This window comes from Anopheles stephensi, chromosome 2, assembly GCF_013141755.1.
Source record: "Anopheles stephensi strain Indian chromosome 2, UCI_ANSTEP_V1.0, whole genome shotgun sequence".
In the NCBI taxonomy this organism is placed as follows: Eukaryota; Metazoa; Arthropoda; class Insecta; order Diptera; family Culicidae; genus Anopheles; species Anopheles stephensi.
This window is the reverse complement of record NC_050202.1, coordinates 5,515,420-5,540,123: the sequence shown is the minus strand read 5'-3', so window position 1 is coordinate 5,540,123 and position 24,704 is coordinate 5,515,420. Positions and strand designations below refer to the sequence as shown.

General features: G+C 45.0%; 1 protein-coding gene across 2 annotated transcripts in view; it reads right to left on the bottom strand.

Annotated features, from left to right (window-relative positions):
* Positions 1-23,611, bottom strand: part of LOC118508221 (limbic system-associated membrane protein) — an 82,903-nt gene extending 59,292 nt beyond the window's left edge. Inside the window, exons 1-2 of one of the 2 annotated variants that reach the window (XM_036047810.1) lie at positions 23,207-23,611; positions 19,006-19,554 (exon numbers count right to left, since the gene is read on the bottom strand). The gene's annotated coding sequence lies outside the window, so the exon portion shown is untranslated. The remainder of the gene's footprint in view (positions 1-19,005; positions 19,555-23,206) is intronic. The other variant, XM_036047809.1, reaches the window with a different exon arrangement.
* Between the last annotated feature and the right edge of the window lie 1,093 nt (positions 23,612-24,704).

Sequence of the window (24,704 nt, the reverse complement as noted above, 5' to 3'; positions counted from 1 at the left end):
TTGAAGATAAATTGCACTTTTATTGCCACTGCCGCCTTTTCTTGTCCCTGGCTCGCCCTCCCCAATCCAAACGGGTGGTTGTAGGTAGGCAAACAAAACAAAAAACCCACAACACCAAAACGTGGGCACAACATGGAACGTGCGAAAGAAAAATCAGCCACGAAGGAACGGTGTAAAAAAACGTCCCACTTCCAACTAGCACGAAAGACCGTACCTGTCTCCGAGCGACGCACACCCGATACGGTGGTCAGGACGGACACGGAACAGGCAGTAGGAAAAACAATGTTCACCAAACAGATTTTTCTCTGTCACTTTGCACTTTCGTTACGGTGCCCACGGACCCCTGCAGCAGGAAAACTGATTGCTCCTGGGAAACGGTCCGAACGGTGAAGGAAAAACACGAGAAACCTGCTCAACTAGATGGAGTAGACTAGAGGCAAAGTTTTCGAATAAAATTTAACGAATCATCGAATTTACGAAATAATGATCAGCATGACACGCAACGGCAGATCATGAAAAGATAGACTCTCTACCTGAATAAAATGCGGAAGCGGACGGGGAAACAAGGAACATGCAGCTCTGTACACACAGTCACTTACCTTTTTGGGGCGGAAAACAGCAAAAGCTCCATTTTGTCGTGATTAAGTGGTCAATGAGGGGGGGGGGACGAAAAACAAAAAGCAAACAAACGACGAAAAGGCAACAGCAACAGACGCACATAAACACGCTGCTTAACGTATTCCTTCCACCAGTCCGACATGATTCAGCATTAAGTGGTTCTAAAATACTCTTAAATAAAACACCTCCACAGAATAATCTACCGCTCGAGCGGGGCCGGGCAACGCTTTAAGGCGGTCTGTGGATTAAAGTGTGCGGTGGATCCATTATTTATGTCGATGGCGAAAATCACGGCAGCAGCAGCGGCAGCTAGTGCGACAGTGCTAATTTCCATCCCGACCTGTACCGATGACGTGCGAAAATGAAAGAAAATCAACGCTTTACCGTGCGCGCCGCACAAACCACAAGATTGATTAATAAATCAATAGTCGGGTGCCGACGAACCGGCGATGAAGCGTTTGAAGTGGTCGGAAGCTCCTTCTCACGGAACCGCAAACACACGCACACGCACACGGCCACGCATTAGTGTGCTAAGGGTGGCAGTAATTTAATGCACACCCAAACACCCTCTTATATCGTTGTTACATATTTCAGCAGCACGTAGAGCGGTGGATTAAGTGCTGGAAGGAGTTGCTAAGTAAACTAGCAGGGTTGGATGAGGAAAATATGAGGAAAAAAGTGCATAGTGAAATCACTGATCGCTGCTTGGGAGTCAAATGATTGACAGCTGGCAGCCAACTCGTAAAATGTCCATGAGACAGTTTCTGTTGTCTTCAGATGCAGCGACTTTCAAATCTCGACTAGAGACTCAAATCAAATCATTGTATTAGCTGAACGTGTTCCCACAGATCCTTTTCCATATCCTATAGTAAATTACCCAGAATCGGTTCCTCGATGACACAGGACATTAGAACTGCCTCAGCATTTTCGTGGGACCATTTGGTCATATTTATCAGAAAGTGCAGTACTTATCCAACGACATATAAGATCTCTTGAATTTCAACAAAAATGCTAGTCAAAACGGTTCCGAAACGCATTAGATGAAACCCTTAAAATCTCGAAGGGGGTTGCAAAACAGAAATCTTCACCATGTCAACAATACATCCTGCTTCCTCTACCAAAGAATCTGCCTTGTTTTGAGTTCTCAACAATCGAAGATCCAGTCTTTCACTCGACTTTACATAAACCTTACTTAACCCAGCGTAGGGTAATATCTAGCCATGGCAATCCAAGGCCCATTTAAATTGTAGTGAATAAGAAGAAAAAAACAAACTTGGCAGTTAGATTGCAACAAAATCACTTTTTAAAGAAATAAGAATAAAATAAAATTACTGATTGTAAAACATAAGCAACAGACCAGGAACAGAGAGGATATTTATTTATTGAAACAAGCACATATAAATCGAACAGAAGCTAATAAAAACGATCATCTAACAAAAAAATAATGCAAAATGATAAAATAACTAATTAAAGAAACAAACAATACAGAAAAGTTTAAGAGCAATATAAAAAAAGCATCAAACGATACAATTTAATAAAATAAATAAACACGCACAAAAACAGTTCACATTGCTCGTTGAAGGACTCCCTTCAACTCAGCACCATTTGTAGCTTTAAGCACTTGCTCTGTAAAACTGCATTCACACCCACTTCCTGCCAATCCCACTCAAACCACTAATTAGTTTGCGTAAGATTGCTGGCGGCTCTTCAGGCCGGCACACCGGGCGCCGGACGGGATACCGTGTTGAAGTGTATCAGTTGTGGTTACGCATTCTTTTGACCGCCCGGAACCGCCTTTCGCCAACGGTGTTCTGGCCAAATTCCCTCCAGAATGCATCCCAAAACCACAACCCAAAGCCGCAAACACCTTTTGAAATCGGGAAACCACCAGCACCACCACCATAAGAGCCACGCTGTTCCGTGCTTGAGCGGTTTGGCCGGTCCGGGACGCGTCAGGACGCTACTTGACGCTTAACACATTTCCCAACAATTGCTCCCCGGAGCCCAACCGTTGTGTTGGGGTCTTGCTGTACCGACCCCCCTTTGCTGCTCGAGCAGAAAAAGCACGATAAAAAGAAACATTACGATGTAGTTGCACGCTGAAAGATGGTCCGATGACGGCGTCCCCGGTGGCCCTCGCGATAAGGATGGCTACAGCGACGGCTTGCAGAGAGCCAACCAACCGAGCAGCACTGCAACCGTTTGCGTAGCCTGGGGAATTTTGAAATCTAGCATGCAATTAACAGAAGGCCAACACGACCCGAACCAAGCCCCGGCCACTGTTATCATCAACTGGCTCGGCGTGTACTGTTACGGGTTTGTTGATGTTACGCTTGGCGTTTCGGTTGCGTTACGCAGCGCCATCTGTGAATGAAGCTCCCGACGATGATGGTGGCGGTTGTATATCTTTCCATCGGCTTCATTGTTGTTCATCCGGCTGCTTGCGAGGTGGGGTTTTGCTTCGGTAGCTTATGCTTCCGTTTGCAAAACGGGTGTACCGTTACGACTAGACAGCGGACGATAAGTTATGACTTCCATCTTACAAAGCGTACATAAATTGTTGCTTCTGGAGCGTATGCACTGAGGTGTTTTACGTTCTCCTAGCCAGCCGTTGAAGCGCATTGGGTTTGAGCTTGAAAACCTTTCCGATATTATTTCCAACGGCTCACCAAACTCTTAACAATCATAGAACCCCACGAACCATGTGGCACAAATTAATTTAAATCCTAGTTCCTATTTTTCGAACGCATTCTCCCTCAAGCAGCTGTACTCTGAAACCCTTCCACACCAGCACTGTGGCGCACGGAAGCTCGACAAACAACAACGTTTCCGGCTGCCAGGCAATCCACAAATTCTGACATCTGTCGCCCGATACGATACGGATGCGAAGCGACAGAAAGAAAATACGTGTAGAGCCAGCCAGCGCTCCAGACAAAAGGCGTATGAAAAACAGATAAGTACAGCCACAAAAGAACTGGTGGATCGCTAGATGTGCTTGAAGGTACATCGAGCACACAAATCCCGGCGCAGACGTCTCAAAAACAATCATATTCCAAACGCCGGCAAAGCTATCTCGTTCATGGCAGTTGTTGTTTTTAGCATTTAAAAAACCCGATCCCTCGGACCGCCCCTCAGCCCGGGACGCCGTGCCACCGCCCGCACGGAATTAATGTGCTAAAGTTTTTCCATAAATGTAGATGGTTCCCCTGGAACGGACTGGTTGACATTTGAAATAACAAAACAAACAGCGTTGAAACAGGGATGAGGCGGGAAAGGAACGGATTCAGACTGAATTGGTGGCCCGTCATATATGGTGAGAAGCATAGAGCAGCACTAAACCGAAATACTGTTATAAGAGCAATCGGTTTGCTCGAGAAGAAAAGGGAACCCAATAATTGTTTCCTTTATGGTTTTATATGTTGTATGATAAATTTTAAAGCTTTTTTCAGCACTCTCTCTTGGCCTTCTTTTCGTGTGGACACATTGCAACGGAATGTCTAGCCCTCTCGTGCCCGGTATGGTTTTGACAAATAAATTGAAAATTGCTTATCCCCCAGTGGAGCTGTCAGTTTGACCACGTGACAATCAGTTAATAAACTGCAGGAAGGCGATCTCTCCAGCCGGCCGAAATACGAAAACAATTGATTAGACTGTATTCTTGTGACAATTTTGACAGGTCGTAGATTTTTTCCCCCTCGGATAAACCTATACGCCCTCGACTTCTACGTCTAACGATTCGGGATTTTTAGAAAACGTCTATCGGGCAGAAGTAGCTCACATTTCGGATGGTTCTTTCTTGCTTTCCTTTCTGCTCTTCCTTTCTGTCAACACTGGCAACATATCAGTGGGGCGACATCAGCTGCAAGTGAAATCAGAGCAAATCAAATTAAAGGCAAAAAAGCACTCTCAAGCGCAGACACGTGGGGTGTCGCGCGTGGGAAAAAGCAATACACTGGCACGCTGGCGGTGGTGTTGCCATGGCCAGGGCCAGGAAATATAGGAGTGTACTTCACACAGCAGTACTGGTGGTTAAATTCGTTTTCAACCTATCGGAATAGTATTTTTACCCACTCTTTTTTGTGCCTTAACACACACACACACGGCCAAACACTCCGAAAGCCCGACCGATACGTCTCGGGTGACTATTATATTCGAATCAGGCACCAAGGAGGACTTGCGGCATTCATTTTTCTAGACCACTTCCATCCTGCAGCGAAAATCTGGATACGTGTCACACCGGATACAAGCAATGGAAGCTGCCGTTTTGCTCCAAATCAATTAACCCCGCAGCTCTGGGGTACGAGCATTCGCAAAACGCATTGCGACAATGTCATGTTGTGGAGTGCCGGACCTGCCGTGTATGTTTCGGAAGGTAGTTCTTTCCGGCACAACCGCAATCGCGGTACGGCGTGATGACACAGGCCACAAAAAAAAACCTCCAGCACCACTCGACAAGATATACTATACAGTTCAAGTTTGGAATTGCAAGTTCCGAAAGAACGCTGCGTAACACAAACATTCACCACCACAACCGCCACTGGATGCCTGCTCGATGACGGGGTGTGGTCCGGATTTCCACCGAGCGGCCACACACACACGCACCCTCAAGGACCGGTGCAACCGCGAACCAAGCGTTTTTTCGCTTTCATGTTTCTTTTTTTTTTGCTGCCGTCGATCGGTGGAATCCACGGACACACAAGCGGAATGTATCATATTCGCCCCGATACGTTTCCAATCCAATGCCAAGTACTTCGAGTGTAAGCTTTGAAGAGCTTTACGGTGGGGGCACACATTTTTGCGTCATATTATCGCGGCCTCTCACCGGTGAGAGATATTTGTGGGCGAAATGATTCCTGGAAAGAGGCCGCCGCCGGGTGATCGGTGAATGTGAACATGTTTGCCCCGGTACATTAAAGAGCAGCTTTGGAGCTTAATTTTATGGCCATGAAAACTGTTTCTACATTCCATAACAAACTGCTTTCTTTCTACTTTTTTCTTCCCCCGAAACCCACACGAAGAGAGTAGATCAATCGTATGCTAAATGCAGATCCATTATCAATTTCTCAATAGCACGTGGAGCACCATCGACCAAACCCAAAGACCGCTGGCAGATCAGGATGCCGGTAGATGGCGCTCGGGCGGAGCACAAGAAGAAGGATTAAATTTCCATTAACACTGCACTCATCGCCATCTGTGTGCTCTGTAATTGGATTATGATGGCATTAGACGCTGCTGACGCTCCGACTGCAGCCTCTTCGGGATCCTCTTCAAGTTCCGAAAATTGCTCTTTGATGAGCTACGCTTGTTGTTTTGCCCCGGATCGAACCGAACTGCGTGTGTCGTCGAGCGCCCATGTCAACAAGTTTCAGACCAACTTTCCGCCCGGGCTCCCGGCCTAATTGCATCGTGTCCTCCATCCAGACTGCCGGAGGAAGCCGGTGACCTCGTTCCGGGAGAAATATACTTATATTTTATAAATACATGTGTTGATTGTGTGTGGAGCTTCTTTAATGAACTAATGATCGCTTTAAATCCATTCTAATCCACAGCACGCAACACACTTCTCGATGGGGACTGACTAATTAATTTTCGATCTTTCACATCTTGACTGCGGAAATGTTGGGTTTTCTCCCCGATTCGGAGCTCATGTTCCCCGCAGGCTTATTACACACAAATTTCTTCAACTTCAGCGAAAGACCTAGATCGGTGAGCGTTCTACTCATCATCAAAGGAGCGCAGGCAGACAGGCAGACAACAATACCGATTCGTCATAATGAAAATGCTTAACCGATCATATCAAGTACCTGCCTGGCGGTGACTTCAGTGTCCAATTAGAGGCGACCCGATTTAGCAGCCGGCCAGTGCATCCCATCGAACTGTGCGCTACACCATTTTCCAGTCGACTTGATAAACGTACAAAGCGATTACGGAAGATGTCGTCCGTCGGTGGTGTGCGTCGCAAACCCTTCCGCAGCAGCACCGCCCGTTTGAAGTGATAGGTCGTGCGGGCATAATTAAAACCTCTTCACGTGGCTAACGAAGACTTCGGTTGCATCGTCATGGTAGCGACCGCAGCAGCGCAATGCAGACGCCCAACCAAACTTCTCAACTGAAGGCGCCGCAACCGAAGCGTACAGAATGCAAGATGCAGTGCAAGCAAGCTGCACACATTTCAGCCAATCAGTCATCAAAGCAGAAGCGAGCATGCGAAACATGGCCAGCACATTCCCGTCACGTTCATGCATTCGACCTTTTGGGTGCTTTCGTAAGAAGGAATCTTATCAATTATTGCTCGGCCCGGTCCAGGCACGGCGGACGACGAGTGCGACAACTGCACGAGCTGCACAAGCGGACAGCGGTTCATCGGTAGTCGGTGTTGTCCTATCATGTGTCACTTGACTGGTTTTTGGGCGTACAAGCGTTCACCTCTCTCTCTCTCTCTTTTTGTAACTGACTTCAATAGAGCTGATTAGATGGACTTTGCTTGAAGGAAAAACGAATCTCTATCTTCTCAGACCTCATCGCCCTCCGAAAGACGATTGATGATTCCTGCTGTCTCTTTAATGCTATAGTTTATGAATTTCTCATCATCCCTTTAACATTTAATAGCATCTCGCTATTGTAACGGCCGCTCTTTTGCTGTCAAATTAACGAGATAAGACGCTAAGGATTATCGGCCGGAATCTCATCGAACAAATAATCCCTTTCGAATTTCTCAATCGTTCCGGCAACCGTTTCCTTTCCCGTTTGGTGTGCTCTGTCACTGTCTGTCTGTGTGTCGGCCATGTTCCGGTGATGCTGATGATGATAGGAATCGTTAGATTTATAACGATTCTGATCCTAACCTTGAAAGGACCTAATCTTCACGCTCACAATCGGGGTTTTCGGCTAGCGTCTCGCATCTTTGTAGCGGGCTCGCAACCGAACCGAAAAAGGCTGCCCGGCTCACCCACATTTCCTCTTTTCCGACGCTAAGGAAGACTTTTGATTTGATTGCATTCAGAAGCGTGGCTTGGCGAAGGAAGAACAACAAACAGCTTCACGACCACGGCGCTCCGGTTTCGGCTGCCCATTGTCCGACTGGTCGTTTCGCCATTCGAAGGAATGGTGATAACATTGTTATTGACAAACATGATGCTCCACACACAACCGGGCTGACCTTCTTCTGGTGAACCACTCTCATGCAATACGGTTTGGTCATCCGTTTATCCCGTCGGTCTTCTTCAACCACGCATCCCCGGCCATTAATAGAATCGGGGGTGGGGGGGGTGTTTGGGGTTTCTTCATCCCACCCTTCCCTCAACGGATTCCTGTCCGGTCCAGCCTACACGAACTGGAGTGGATTTTGTTTTTTCATGTCTGAATTTTATTCGATTAGAATTCAACCCTTAGCCGACCTTTTCGATGCCGGCCGAGGACTTCTGTCACAAATCTTGCTACCCCACTTTGATCGACACCGGAATTCGATTGTGCGTCTGAAAGAGCGCCCGGGAACACTTTGGCGATGACCATTCCACGTCAACTGTCTCGTCCAACTCTTGGTCTCGCACTTGATAGCTGTTTTTCCGTGGTGGAATTGTTTGCTTTACATTACCACGGGACGGGATTTTATCTGCGTGTAAAGCGAATGTTTTCAAACTTCTGCTGTTTTATGTCTTGCATTTGTATCTCTTTGATATTTTCACATCGGAATTGTAGATAAACTAGACCACCTGATAAATGCTTTTAATTTATTTGAAGACACTTTGACGACCGATATTCCCTAAAGTTAGTAGCAGATTGATCAAATGAATATTTGCACGGGTCCACCAATGACTGAGTATGTGTTTGGATGGAGTCATGTTCATGTCTATCAATATCAAGTTCAAGCCTTAATAGGCAACGAGTTCCAGAGATTGATCGAGGTCTTCGATCGTCATTGACCCTTAAACTTCCCATATCACTGATGGATATCTCATACTTCGAACGAAGAACGATTGGGACCTTTTAGACAGCAAGGTATCTCGGTAGACGAGACCTCTTAAAATGCTAGAACCTTTGGAAAAAGACTCTTTATCCTTGAACACCGAGGAGTCCTGGTAGATGAAGGCCAGGACTTCATCCGCCAGTGTTAGTCCAAAATCTCTAACAGATTTATACTATGAAGTTACGCTCGATAATGTTGGTGCAACATGTGGGGCGGTCCTGTGGCCGAGGCGATAACGGCGCCGGTCTTCACACGGCAGGACCGGTGATTAAATCCCATCCAGACCGCCTCAATGTACGCAGGACTGACTACTTTGCTATGGGTGAAAACTAAGTCACAGAAAGCCAGAAACGACAGACCGAGGCCTCTCGATGTTGTAGTGCCAAGGAATAAGACGTGTTCCAAGTCTTTTAAGCTGAGTGCGATTTGCGAGTGCTAGTGAAAATCGCTCATGTTAAATCTAACCTAGAAATTATATGTACATTTGTCGAGGTCCGCCAAACGCAATTCGCAAGATGAATTCACAGGAAAAATGGATAGTGCGAATGAATCTATTTCTCAATAATACAAGGACAATAAATGTTTGAAAAAAAAAACTTTCCAAATGAATTTGCATATGAAATTCTGAAAGTTTATCATTTTAGATTAGGCGTAAAAGTCTACCCAGAACAGTACTTATAACATTGGATATTGCCCATCAATACAACGGTGATGGGAAATTCTAAGAGAAGCCTACACATGGATCCACAGTTTTCCAGAAAACATCAATCGCTATCTCAACTAAAGCATCACATTTCCCGGACTAAAAATCTAACCACCGTTTCGCACGAAAGCGCCGAAATTGATTAAAAAACTGAAATAATAAGCAAACGCCCTTTATTATTTCGTAGCATTAGAGGCGAACGCTTATCAACGCATATTTGCACACTGATTAGCAACAAACCGACTGTGCCAAAAACTAATCCCCTCCAATCTATCAAGCAAGCTAGCAAGCCAAGCGTGGGGAGAATATCCCTCTGCTCTGATTAAAAATTAGTCACAACATCAAAGACATGCACTCATTACGTGCCCTCCCGTGGCTACAAGCGACCCAGAACGCCTTCTTGTTGTGCCATACCGGGCCAATCTATTTCAATCAATAAAGGTTTGTGTTGATTTCAAAATTCATACTCATACCCACTACCCCGACCAACGGATACACTGGCCAACGAAGCGAGGGAAGCAAACAGCAGCAGCAGCAGCAGCAAAAAAATCCCCTTTTTCGCGCAACACCGCGATTTGGTATGCGAATAATTTCGGTTCGGCTACGAAAACCCCCCCCCCCCCCCCCCCCAACCCTGGGTGCTTTCATTATTTCGGCTAACCTTTCGAGAAACGCCACCATCACCCAGATACGTCCAATCGGATACCGAATTGTTCGATAAAAATATTCAAAGCAAAACTGTGTACTACGGGGTGGAATGTTTTTCTCTTTTCTCTCCCTTGTATCGCAGTCACCCAGTCGCGAAGCATGTGGAATGTGGCGTGAAAAATCGCTGAATCGGTTCGGCAAAGCGCTTCACTCAATAACGCGACCGGAGCTGTGCGTTCCCACCACTACCGTGGCTGCTGCGCTGGGTGACGAATTTTTCCTTCGCAAAACTTTACGGCTCAATAGCATAGCGCAAACATCCGCCTTTTATCATGTAAATTTGATTGGATTTACTCGCGAATATTCTGCCAGAGCCGCCCGAAAGCAGAAGCGCCTCCTAAGCCGGCGGCCCCACTTGTGCGCTCGGGCATCGATTGATGGAGAAGTCATGCTGCGAGAAGTGCTGAGTGATACCAGCTACCTCGAACCTCCACCGATCAGTGTGGTGTGGCAGGCGTAGTGTGGCAGGCGTGGTAATCTTCGACGAGGTTTTCAGCCCACTTCAATGGAATTGATTTTCGGTGTGATGAAATTTGGATTTACTTTTCATGCGCCACATTATAAATCACAACAAAACCTTATTCGGAGGCATTTTTTGCTGGCTTTCACTTTTTCTTGTCCTTCATGCAGTATGTAGATTCCGTATTTTTTCTCCCCTTTTAAAACGTCTTTTCGATTCTTGTCTGCAGACGGCTTTTACCGGTGTTTGCATTGTTGGAGCCGACTCCTGTTTTTTTTTTTTTGCTCGCTGCCATTTGACACACTTACGAACCAATTGATCCTGCCAGCGATTGAAAAGGGATACAATATTGATCTTGCCGAGGGCAGATACTGGGTGTAAGTTTATTAAAATATGCTTTTCCCTTTTCCAATTTCCTAGCAAAATGCTAATGCAGGTAATGGGTTCGAATGGAAAAGAATACCATAGAAAGGAGAACCATACAGCGATAGGTGAAACTGTTTATAGCTAACGCTTCTGAGCTGACAGTTACATACAAGCGAGCTCTCGCTTGATCAAGGCCTTCAGGTGTCAGGCAAAGTTTGACGTTTACTTAATAGTTTTTAAATAGCTACTCGTCCCGAAACCGTTTCGTCACTTTTCCCACAACTACCGGTATTGCGTGTAGACATGTACTGAGCAGCAATACATTTTGCATGAGCACACTCACGACCCGCTTAACGACTGTCGAGCATGATTGAAGTGTATAAATCATCACACTTTAAAAGTCACTTGCCGCAGCACACGGACCCGTTTTGGGATGGCGGCGGACACACAAGACACGGTTCGTGCGGCGAAAAAAAAACCGGGCGCCATCGTTTGAAATCAATTACACTTCCTTTATCTTTATCGAAAAATTGATTTAAAGTGCATGTAACCATGAACCTGGCCACCTTCTCGTACGCTAAAAGCATACATTTTCCTTCGATACTTTCCATGCACCGAAAGTGGGTGCTCCATGTTGGAACCCTTTCGCATGCGAGGCCCGTCCTTCGTGGGGCAAAATAAACGGGGCAGAGCAGTGTTTACCGATGTTGGAGTGGTTCATGTTCTGTAAGCCGGCTCTCGACCATCACCGCCACCGCCCCGTCATCGCCATCGTCGTGAGGATAATCGACATGTCGTGTGTACGGCTTTTTGCCGTTGTACTACAACGGTTCGGGTGCGATTATGGCGTAAAAGAGGGGTCGGATCACACACACACACAGCATTGAGGTAAAAGCAACAGTACTTTCCACGTCATTGCTTTTTTTTTTTTTGTTCGTGATGCCTTGTTTCCCATTTCTAAGTAAATGTACAGCAACTAAACAGCAACAACGACGAAACAAAACGAAAAAAAAAACCGGGACTTGATGGTCGATTTTTTGTCTTTCTCCACGACAATCGGGTGCACAAGGGATAGAACAATGTGTGCACGGTGCTACCGCTACTACCTTCTGCTCGTTTCGGAAAAAATAGAGCCAATTGAATGTAAATGTCGCTTTCAGCGATCAGTAAGAAGATTGGGGATACCTAAACGATGATAGTGTATGGAAAACCTGGAACCATGGGGATGGCAAATCCCACTTTGTGGATGTCTTTGGCCTTTAAGTCTTTTGTACAGCGCAGTCGGGAATGAAATACATGCTGCTCCCGTGGAGGAAAAAAAAACCGGGGGATCAAACAAAAGACCAAAAAATTCAATAACATTAAAAGGACTGCACGAAACCGCTTGGAGGGAGGACCAGCCATCCCTGTAAGCAAACGATGTGATGAAAAGTGGTGCCATGTTGGGGCGGGGGAAAGCGGGAAACAAGGGAAAAAATATATCCCCCGACGTATCCGGTAAAATACCTTGTTAACAAAATTATGGCACGAAATGGGGCATAAGCCCGTCGGCAGGGAGGAACAGAGTTTAGTCACGCGCCCACTCGATAACGCAACATGCAACATGAGAATGCGAGTATGTTAAAGATGGTTTGGGAAGGAGGCAAAGAGGGTGTCGAAGGCCTTGGACGAAAGAATAAAGAAATGAAAAAAAAAACAAAGAAAATTTCAAAAAGACACAAATAAAAATATAAATAGAATAGAAAAGTATATGAATAACCATATCAATCATGAAGGATACAACACAAGCAAAAAATGGTCGAATTAAATTAAAGTAATAAGATTCTAATAATAAGAGTAAGGGATCTAATTTAATTTTATGGTAGAAAGCAAAAAACAAAAAAAGTCATACAATCTATTCTAAATATAAATGTAATCGAAAGTTTACAAAACAGCTGAGTATTTTAAAAATTAAAAAAATAACAAAAAAGGAGAAATAAATGAAAAAAACAGAAATAAATAAACAAACAAAAACAAAAATTATAAGCTATAATAAACAACTATGGGCGACCCGGTGATAGAAGTGACAGCAGCGCCAATCTTCAGTTATCAGAACCTGGGTTCAAATCTCATCTGGCCCGTTCCCCCCTAGTGAGCACTGACTATCCAACTAAGCGGTATCAACAAGTCTAGTGGGCCAGAAATGCCAGACATTACCTAAGAGGTTGTTAGGCCAAGAAATAAGAAGAAGAAAGTAAATGTAAAAAATAAGTAATTCATGAGATACATTTTTGATCACTAATAATCAATAAAGAAAATTTAATTCTTAAATTATCAAAATTATTAGTATTTATTAAAATTGTCTGTAGAGATTTTACCGGTTGTGAAAAGGAGTATACTTGTCTTGTTTGGGAGTGTGTGGCGAATAGATGGAAATCGTTTGGAAGTTGCTTTTGTAATATTTATTCAACTGTCAATTTACAAATTCAAATTACCACAGTTCATTTTTCAAACATAGGCGTCTGGTTTATACTATATATTCCTAGTGTTGCCAAGTGTTCGTTCTATTTCATGTAATACAAATTCGAATTTAAATATTTTCATGTAACATCTAACTGATAATTTCTATTTATAATATTCCCATCCAACAGGCTAAAACAATTATTTCAAACCAATATTTTAATTGGAAGCAAGTTATTCATCACATGCAAATTACATAAGGGTACCAAGTCCGATCTTCACACGCCAAGTCTTGACATCGGGCTTTGAATCCCATCTAAACCGTACCCCAGTAGTGAGGGCTGACTATCCAGGCTTCGTAGAATCAACAAAGTCGAGAGCTCCATAAAATGACCGTCATGACCAGGCAGCTTGTATAGCCAAGAAGAAGATGATTCATAGTGTTAACATGTTGAACACTCTCAATAGCAGATAATTTTTCATTGTTGATTTTTTTTTTCTGTCTTTCAAAAATCTCGATCGCTTTTGTGAGAGTAAGATCCGTTCACTTTACGTGAGAGAGAATTCTTAAACAATGCTTATGGCAGTCAACGTACTAAACCATCCTAAAAACATGTGTTGATACAGCTATGCATGATCATCCTTTCTAGCGTTGTCTCTTTTCGTCAAACGTGAATTACGCAGAGGCCTACATGAACAGTGTAATGCTTAAAATATCTACACGAAAAATTACAAAACAGAAATGTTATACACATCGCAACATCCTATAAACATGAGCTCAGCATTGTACGCTCCCTGCAATCACCTTGACTAAGAGCGTCCTATTCCGACTGGCTGTTTATCATAGGTGAATTATACAAAGCCGTACATGAACCACGCCGCCAACTACCCGGAGGGCACTCACGTTTACATCCATTCGTTGACAGGTACAAACCGTGTAGGCGAGCGAACGACTACACCGTTTCATTTGCTGTTGCAGTATGCATTTTGCAAGGGCATGCGATTTACCCCAAAACACACCACTTCCCGGACGACACACGGTCATCACTGTTTGCACTGGTAAATACTAGCAAACAAATCATGTAAAATGTACCAGCTATGTGATGAATCCCGGGCTACGAGCTGCGGCATTCCGCCATACTTTACCTTGCGCCGAATAAATGGTGTGGTCAACAAAAATGTTTTCCTATTACTTTTTTACGTCCTCTGTTCTCTGTCAGCGGCTCGCTCTGCTGACACGGATGCTTGCTGTTGGCGCGAAATGGAAATGCTAGGCGTGCAATTTATGTTTATGTGACTTTGTGTGTTTTTTTATTCGCATGGACAGTTGTGAATAATTTGAAACTGCGACATGAAATTGTAGAATGAAAAAGTTATGAAACTAAGGAACTGCTCGCTATTGAATGTGTTTAGTAAATATTAGTTTCCTTCCAATTTACAACAGTTTACTTGCCTGTTTTGTGCTGTGTAAACATTTTGGCCCGTAAGCTCCCCCCTGGCGGGTGTAGAATTTCCGATGCTCATAGAAACACTTATCGATTAACCGCCCAGGCATGCCCGGGCATAGGGCCGTCGAGCAAGAGCACACAATTTGTGGTCTACGGTTAGGTTACGGCTGCCCCTGAACCGGGGAGCAGTCCCGCTTGAACTTTATCCACTCGGTTCGCACCTCGATTTGTTAGGATAGGATTTTATTTCCAGCGTTCGGTTACAAATGCCTTCCGGTTGCTGAGATTCTTTACCTTCGCCCACCGCACCAGACGAGGGAGGGTTCGAGGACCTTCAAATACCTCCGCTGCAAGAAACTGTAGGCTACCGATGGAGGTTTGGCTCCCTTCTAACTCGCTCTCACCCTTATCCAACCCCAACCTCACCCCTCCCTCCCCTCCCCAGCACCAAATAAAGACGGAACTGAAAATCTGAGACATTATCGCACCTTCAATTTTCCAATAACCTTTTCGCTTATTGGTCGTCCGTGCTGTGGCCTCCGTCCGTGTGTGTGTGTGTGTGTGTGTTGGCAATGGCTTTTCCGTCCATATGTGTAGGAAGATGTATGCCGGGAATGTTCGGGCAACCGGAACGGTAGAACGTAAAACATCCTATAGACATATGCAACCAAGCCGCAGCACACAACAAAGCCATTTGAATCCTTCACCGACAGCTCCCACTTCCCAGAGTTCCACCGTACTGGCAACCCAGCGCAACCGAACGCAGCAACATAACCAACAACTTAAGGTACCAACATTTATCAGTGTCAGCCAATGAGGTATAACTTCCTGCCAGCGCCAAGTAATTCGCCAAGTCTGCCGAGAGCCGAGCAAGGCACGCATCCGTGAAGTGGCTGCCAAGCCTTTGCGCCGACGGGTGGAAAATTCCTTTCCGGCTGTGCTGTATCGTACCGAACGGCCACGGGCAACGGAATTTCTTTTCAACACCCCTTTACGCGGTTCGGTAGCATCCCAACACAAGTGCCTTGGCCTGCCAACAAGGATGCTTCAAGACGCTGTAAAACGACGCACGGTTTCGTCAGTCGCTTCGGCCCGCACAGATGGCTCGCTGACGCAAATGAAGCGAAGCCAAGCCGCAGATCCGGTTAGGTCCCCGTTGGGCAAAATGCAACCGATTGGCCGACCGGGGTGTCGGAATGATGCACGGTTCCGATTTTCACGGTGGTTTGGTACGTGCCAGCCGTACATGCACCCGAGCAAAACCATGCCAGCTGGCTCGTTCCGTCCCGTGCCGTAAGGGAGGAAAATCTGTTTTTTCGCCTCCAAGAACGGAGATACGTCTTGCGATTGCTTCGCAGCAGAACCGTTGAAGGGAAAAGCGTTGTAATGTGTGGTAAATGTATTAAAATGTGTATCATTTGCTTGTTCGGCTTATGGCCATGTCGGAATCAATATGTTAATAACGAATCGGTACTATTTTATTGCATTTTATTTAAAAGTTTATAAAATGCATTGTACAGAGTGTTCTCAATTGATTTGTCAAATTGAACTATCAAAATTACCAGTCAAAATCTACATGTCCTAGAAGTATCGTTAACTTTAGAGCTTTTCTTTAGTAGCCCAACGACTGAAAAGCTTCCTTCGCTAGAGTCTTACTTGTAACAGTCGGCTTGAAGCTTCTAATTGATCCATTGCTAGCAATATTTGACCAATTAAATTTTTCCCCCGAAACGATGCAGCAACCCATTGACACCGAGAATGAATGTTCCTGCCGGGATTAACACGCATTACCAATTTCAATCAAAATGCTAATGATTTTACTTAGTGCACTCAATTTAGCCGATATGTGTTCGGTAGCAAGTTAAGAAGCAGGGCAAACTTCACTGTGAATCACACACCCGGCCCGACCATTTCTCCCCCCTCTTCCCTTCCTCCTAACCCCTTTCAACCACACCGAAATGCATGTGATAAATTAAAAACAAATAGAACTATCGTTAAATCACTGCCCGCCTTCTCGCACTCGGCCGAACTTTGGCTGCTGCTGGTGGAGCCCGGTGGCAATAAAACTTCATGAGCCCCGGTACATGCACCGGCGCAAAACTTTCGTTGGACAGCAGCGCTAGTGCTCCCGGGCGCATGTACGACCTGCCCGGGCGTATGTTGCACACTCAATCACTCACTACGGCCACCTGCCACAAGCCGTCCAACTGCATTTCGGGCGAAACATTCGACGGTTAGGCAGCGTTCACGCGCGCATATATATCCTTCCCATTAGACTTTCCGCCGGACCGGGGTGGGTCGGATCTATAATGGCTTTTGTGTTATCTACCACCCACACTTTAAAACGTCGGGAGGGTCAAAACCTTCCGGCGTACTCTTTCAATTTCTGCTCCCCATGCGTTTGCCAGCTACCGCGTCGGTCGGATACTTGCCAGCTATCAACTGAGAAGGTGAGAAGCTCGTTTCCGTTCTTTTCACACTCCGGAATTTGCACCTCCAGCCGGGGTGGGTGAGTAGCCCTTTTTTACCCGTAGCCCCCATAAACCATTTAACGATTCGCTTCCAAAACATTCAACCCGTACGACGTAACCGGTGTACGGCAGAAGCTGGAAGCACTTAAATACTTCAACCTGCAACCACGAGGGCGATCGTATTGCGGACGTTATTTTATACTACAACAACAGGCTGTGCGGAAGCAGAGTGTGTTTTTGTATGGCGTAGCGTAAAATGGGATTAGAAGCGCTTTCGCAGGCTTCGTTGGGGAGTTCAGCAGTTTAAACGGAAGATCTGGCTTAGCGAAGAACTGTCCGTTTCGTGTCCAAAGGTATCTAATATGAAGACTATTTTTTAACGGAATGATGGATTAACTAGCTACGGTTGGAGTCAATCGTTCCGGGAGAGTTTTAACCATACGTGTTCATTTTTCGGTAATTTTCACGCCAAAGGAGACGTTCTGAAAATTTAATGTTCACATTACAGCTACATGTGTTCATTGACAAGCGTGTTTTGTGCAGAAGAGCGTAAAATGGAACATGAGGCGAATTTCAAAATCTGATAGAGGCACAGATATCGGTGATAGTAGCAATGAGACTTGATGTTCCTGTTAAGCAATAAGCCTACATCTTCTTCTTTTTTCTTGGCCTTGGCCTAAATCGTCTAATTTATTTTGTACATTCGTTATAATTTCATGGCATCTTTATGGAACACTTACTAAATTAAAGCTGAAAACACCTGTTAGTGTTTGCACATACAGATTTCATCGAACAGTCCCAAAGTTTAAAATAATAATTCAAAGCAAAGAGCGCTCTCTTGGAACGATCGAAAACGTTTCGAAAAACAACCCGCTTCGTATCTGTTAGTCTTGAGCTTCGGTTCGGTTGCCTAGAAATCACTAAACGCTTCCAAAAACATAGAGCAAAATCAATTTAGCACTGCAAGCGAAATAAACCAAACAAGCATAGCTAAATTAAATCAAAGCACCATCAAATCAACATTTCTGCACCACAACCGCACCACAAACGGTAAGTGAAATAATTCCAAAAAAATCCATCCAACATGGCCAACTTGGCAGGATGACGTCTCTGCTTTTACACAGACGTGCTGGAATTTAATTTTAGACCAATCCAACCTGTTTTTATCCCTAGAAAAACACACGCAGTTCAACCTGAACCTACCCGATATCATTTCATCACCTCAATACAGTGATGTGCGTATTTACATTACCTCACATTGAAGCAACATGAATTGATTTTTACCGACACGCACACACAAGCTCAATAACCGTTTTCAAAACAAATAAGAAAATTAATTCCATTCAATGGCAAAGGTCTGCCGCCGTTTGGGTCAGATAAAAGCGAGAGAGCAGCAAAATAATTACTGGACCATGTACCAACACACACGCATACACACATGGTGGAGTTTTTTTTTTTTTGTTGGCTCACACGGTTTCCCAATTTCCCCCAACGTTGACCTACAAAACTATGCTCTTTTTTCCTGCTTGTTTTGTGTGAAGCGTACATACATCGCAATCAAAGCGTAAGGTTCACTTTTTGAAGCCGAACCGTGTCCTTGTATGCATACACACACACATACACATGCGACCGAAAAACTTCGCCCCATCATCATCGTCAAAAGGAGCGGAACAAAAACAACCGAAAGGATAACATCAAGCTCATAAGCGGGCCTGGTCTGGCTGGGTCTGGCTTGGCTTGGCCCGGCCTGCCCGCTCGGCTCGGTTACGTATCGAGCGTCCTAAACACAACATAAGGAATATATAGTAAAATATTAGATACGGTACCTTGTTTGCTCAGAATCGGTTACGCTCGCTCGAACAACCTCGGTCGTCGTCCGGACCGAAAATGGACGTCGTCGTCGTCGTCTTTTCGACTCTGCACCCGGTGAGGTCGAACGGTGAGGTCCTTCTCCAGACTAAGCACACACTCACACACACATACACGCACGCACTCACGCCAACCGCTCAAGAAACTCGTAGCGACCCGAGCACCACCGCCAGCAGCCGACCAGCAATATAGCACTGGCAGAGAAAATTTAATTACTATTCCGTTTTTCCCTGACCTAACCGGAGCCCACCAGCCGTCGTCGTCGTCGTCGTCGTCGGCCCACGGATTGAGCTATGCCACTGTAATGCTGCCGCTGCGGACCATCCGAAAGATCCGGGGTTTTATTTTTCCCACCGACAACACAATCCAGCTTACAACACAATCACTTCCCTTTTGGGGGATGGCGCGCACACACACACACAGAACGCGGAACACCGAGGAACTGCTTTACACTTATCTTTTCACTGCGTTCTTTAGCGTCTATTATTTCCGGTGGATTGGTTTTTCTACGAAATGAAGGGGCAAGCGGAACCGTTACGTACACGTTTAAAATGGCGCATTTTCAATTATGTTAAATGGCGGGACTCTCGAGCGTTTGATAAACTTGATGGATTTAGTTTAAACCTAAAGGCTCTTAATGGAAAAGCTGCAATTTTCCTATACTGTTTTAAAGCACTATAGAGCTTACAGCTCAAAACACCCAAATCAGCTGCTAGGCGCAAGTAAAACACCTGCAGAATAATGTTATTATCGGCTAATGGGAAATATTGCCTGTGCTATTTTTTTATTCCTCTTCCTCTCAAAATCTAATTATTTCTCACTCAATTTGACGCATCGACACACCGTTTTACACGAAGCTCGACAGTTTGGCTCGAGCAAAACAAACCAGACGGGCAACAAATAGCAAACAAAAAAGTACGATACGCTAAAACAATTATTAATACAGTGAAGAAAAATGTGGGGAGAGTAAACACACGTCAGGCAGGTATATGGGCGCACGGTGCGTATTTGACCGGGGACAGAAAAAAAATCCTTCCCGGTCAGCCCTTTTATCAGGCGAGCGAACCTTCGGACGAGTACCTCCTGCTGGCAACGTGCTGGTTTGAAAGTGTTTTATTGCATTACGTTTGGCCAATGCAAACGTCGCTTTCCGCCCCTTTTTTTGCCCCGGAAATGCCGGACTGAACTGGAGTGGAAAAATTCGTACACACTTTCTTCTGTGTGTGTGTGTGGACGGGAAAATCTCACCCGAAAAACCGCCATAATTGCGATTAGCGCTGAGCCCCCAACGCACGTCGGCACGCACCGGACACCGAGGGGTTTGTTATTATTTGCTTCTTTTCTCCCTCCCCAACCCTTTCGGGAAAATTCACGCCAACTCTTTAACTGAAAGGGGAAGGACGGATGGGTCAGGAAAAACTCATCCGGCACTCGGTCCGTCTCGCCCTGTGAAATGGCGAAACGCAATAAAATACACAATTTATCTCACCCCTTGTGACGAGGAAAAACGGAGTGGGGAAATGTAGTGGGACAGTATAAGGAGGGAAACAAAAAAACAAGCCCAGTGGCCACGCGTTTTTGTTTGAAGCGCCACGTGAGCGTGTGAAACGGTTTATTTTCCCGTGGAACTTAATTTCGTTCGCCGGACGTGAACTGAAAAAGCAGATCGCTGCACGGCAGCAATAAACAGCAGCAACTCCAGTGCAGAAAAAGCTCCCTCACACACACACACACACCCGGAACGCTGCCACGTACAGCCGCGCGCATCAGTAAAGGCAGCTGTTGGGAAAAAGCTGACCGACTGAAGAGTCGAGTGGTAGCGGCCCGAGGTCCGAAAAGCATAAAATTGGCCGAAAAATACTTGCTAATTGATTTCAATCATTTTTTAGGACTTTCAACCCCTCGCGAGGAAAAGCCCACCCACCCCGAACTTGCAACGGCGGGAGTGCAGGCGTTTTTCTTCTTCTCTCCATCTTCCATTGGCCACTTCACATCGTTGATCGTTTCGAGCGATGTTTTATCTTTTCGTCTCGTTTTTTTTTTTTGGTTGATTTTTCTTTTATTTTTAAGTTGTTTTTCCTCTCTTTCCCCCGTTTTCTCTGCTCTTATTTATTATGTTGCGAAACCACTCAGATTCAACTACGGAAGCTGGCCTGGAGGCCATCTATCTTTACCGCGCGCGTACGGGTCACCACCCAAACCCAATGGTCATTAAGTGGGGGGTGGATGATTTTATTTCTGTTGGTTTGTGCCTCTTTTTCCGAGGGCTTTTCCGTGCGGATTTTTTTTTCGTCTTCTTTTCGCTTCTCTCTCTTTCCTCTATGAAGCGTTTATGAGAGACAGTACAAATAAAATAGGCACCCCTACGGAGCCTAACAAGGGATGTTTTATTTTCCTTCACCGTTCACGCCCAATGGTGGTCTTGTTTGTGGAAACCGCTTTACAGCTTTTCCTACCTCACCAATTTTCTTCTATTCTTTTTTTCTTCTTTTTTTCTGTAAATGTGTGTGTCATTTCAGCATTTCGTACACCGAAACCTAATTACAAGCCGATTCCGCCGTCATGGTGATACGCTTGCGTTTCGCTTAATTTGCACCGCTATCAATTGCTTTCTCTACCCGTCTGGTAGTGTTTATGGGGCAGGGAAAAGAGGCGAAAAAAAAAATCCACAACAAACACCAACAGGAAATGCTAGGTATTAAACTAGCTCCGGGCGATCCCAAGTATCAAGCGAGCGAGCGTGAGAGGGTGTCTTAAAGCAAACCAACAGAACACTTCATCAACCTAACCAAGGAGCAATTAGGAAAAAAAGGCGATTAATTAAAACACCTGTTAACAACGGTGTGTCAAACGTGAGTTTTCTTCTTTGATTTTTTACTTTGGTGTTTTTTCCTTGAAGTTGGAACACAATTTTTTCCCTTTTTGTATCGTCCTAAAACCCTGCTAAATTTTTTACTTTGATTTTTATCTTTTTTTTCTAAAACATGTATGAAAGGAAGCTTTCAATATTTGTTTGATTTGTTTTCTTCATTTTTTCCTTTTTGTTCTTAGCTCCCCATGACGTTCACATTTAAAGAGCAAAAATATTGTTATTCTCCTTTTGTTTTTGTCTACTTACTCCACCTCAAAGCGTTTTACTATTCTGTTTGAGGATATTTGTCTTTTCCTATTTTGTTCTAATCCTTAGCTTTTGTTTTCAAATATTTTAAAAAGATTTCAAGATTATTTGGGCCATTTCCAAGAGCAAAACTGCCTTTTATTTTCTTTTGGTTTTTTTTCTTGTTTGCTTCATTAGAAACCTTTTCACTTTTTTGTTCTTTATACATGCCTTTTTCTATTTTTTCCTTCCATTTTCCTTATCAAAGATATTTCAAGGAAGGATTTAAATGTTTTCCTTATTTATGTTACGTGTTTTATACTTTTTTCCTAGAAACTTAATTTCACAAAAAACACTTCCAGGTACACGAACGTTTTTAATTTCCTTTTTTCCCCCATTTTTCTAACATTCACCACTAAAACCATTTCGCTACACACCTCTAAACCGGGCAAAAGAAAAAAGCCAACCGTTTCTCTGCTCGTCTGTTATTTTAACGCTACGCTGGAATGCATTCCATCACCAGGGAGGGAAAAAAAACACGCGCACAAACACGCTGTACGTTCATGATGGAATGTAGCCGCTTACACAATTCTTGTTAATCTTAATTAAAATGTCTCCCAGACACTAAGACCAGCCGGCCCGACCACCCTACCCAGTACCGGGCGCCCAGCTCCGAAAAAGTCTTCGGATCATCACCGTCCGACTCGACGCTACGCTCGGCGTGTAACGTTAGCAACTGCTGACGCGACTAATCCTTCCTTCGACTGTCCGTGCCAACGGACCACGGCACACACACACAAACCGGAAGACGAAGGTAAACCACCCGGCGGTCCAGCGACTGTGTTTCAGCCCGTGTTAAGGTGTCGTCGGGAGTAATTTTTACGCTAATCCTTACGCACACAACTGGAGTCCACCGGCCCGAGTTTCACCCAAGCTTCATCGTTTCACCCTTCTTCCGAGGGCTGGAAGTTAACGGCTACACTATGACCGCACTCGCACTCCGGCGCACGGTAGTGGCCGGTTCCTTCCGGTGAATTTATTGCTATCGGTAAATCACTCACGGTAGTCGCGTCCACGTGATGTCATTTTTATAGCGTACCACCCCAAAGGTATTATCACTTAGTCCAGTGCCACCACCACCAGCACCAGGTTTCGGTGACGTCCGGTGACAGGCCTGCTGATCGGGAACGTCCGATAGCCGTCCGTCAGTTTGGGCCGGATATCCGTGATCACTGTCCCTTCGCGCGTTTTGATGGACACATCACACGTCCCGTACCTGACAGCTATCACGACACAGCAAGACGCGTCGTCGCCCTGTGTGTGTGTTTGTGTATCCTTATGAACTGTGTGCAGAAACTCGCGAGCCAGACTTCGCACAATTCGGACACGCTAACACGGGGTTTATTGTTGGACACGGCAAACACTGTTCGCAGCTCAGCAGCACAGCACGGCTAATCCCGACCAAGTGCAACTTGGAACTGACGTGCGTCCGTTGCGAGGATGGATGTTCTAAAAACGACAGCCACGACAGCTAGCCGAGTTGTGTGTGGCTCTCTCGCAATTCACTGGCTCTCCGTATGTTGATGAGACGCTCTCTTAGTAATACTTTTTGACGGGGAAATTGTACAACTTTTGTTGACAACTTCGGACTTACTGACTTCATTAGAAAACCTAATCTGATCTTCAATTTAGATAGAAGTTTGTTGATTCTGTTATCACCGATATTGTTGAAAGAGGTCTCCTTACTTTTCATTTACTTTTCCTTTCCTTTTTTTACAGCATAAAAAGGAGTTCGCTTATCAATTTTATAGGGCTTCAATATTCTTGAAGATAAAAATGCTATCAACACAGAACTGATGCATCTTCCCACAAATTAAAACATAAGATTTACTGCCTTACTAATTCCCCTGGTGAGGACCTCATAAATCATAGTGTCTCATCACCGTAGAATAAAGCAATGAGACACACGTGGGGCATATTGCTAGCGTCGTAAAGCTGTAAACGACAATAATCAAACACAGAGCTTCTTCACCAAACAAACAAACTCGGTTTGCCGGTTGCTGGACCGTGGGAACCTTCGAACATTTCGCACTCGGGACTTCATTCAATTCTCCAGCTTATTCTCTCTGCAAGAAATGCGTTATGCTGTTGGGATTTCCCCAACCGTTTCCCTTTTTCGCGCATGCGTTACACAGCCAGTTTGATTCTCCTTCGATAGGAGAGCAGAATAGCGCCGACGAGCATGTTGCGCGACATGGAAGCAAGTTGTTGCGAGGACGCAGCCAGACTCCTTGGCAACCGTCACTACGGTCGTCTGCTATCTTTAGCTGCAGCAGCACGCTACTCTTATCCTTTCGCAAAAGAGCAAAGGACAAGAAAAGCTTAAGAAATCGGCTGGAATTTAATTAACCGTAGTGTATGGGGTTTGCAGCTAAGGTTGTGTCTGGCTAGACGATACTAATTATTTATTCTTGCTCTGAGAAAAGGTTCAAATGCTTTTTTTAAGACAACTTCAGGAGGTCAATTATGCACTGAACCAATAAACTGCTTACTCTTGTA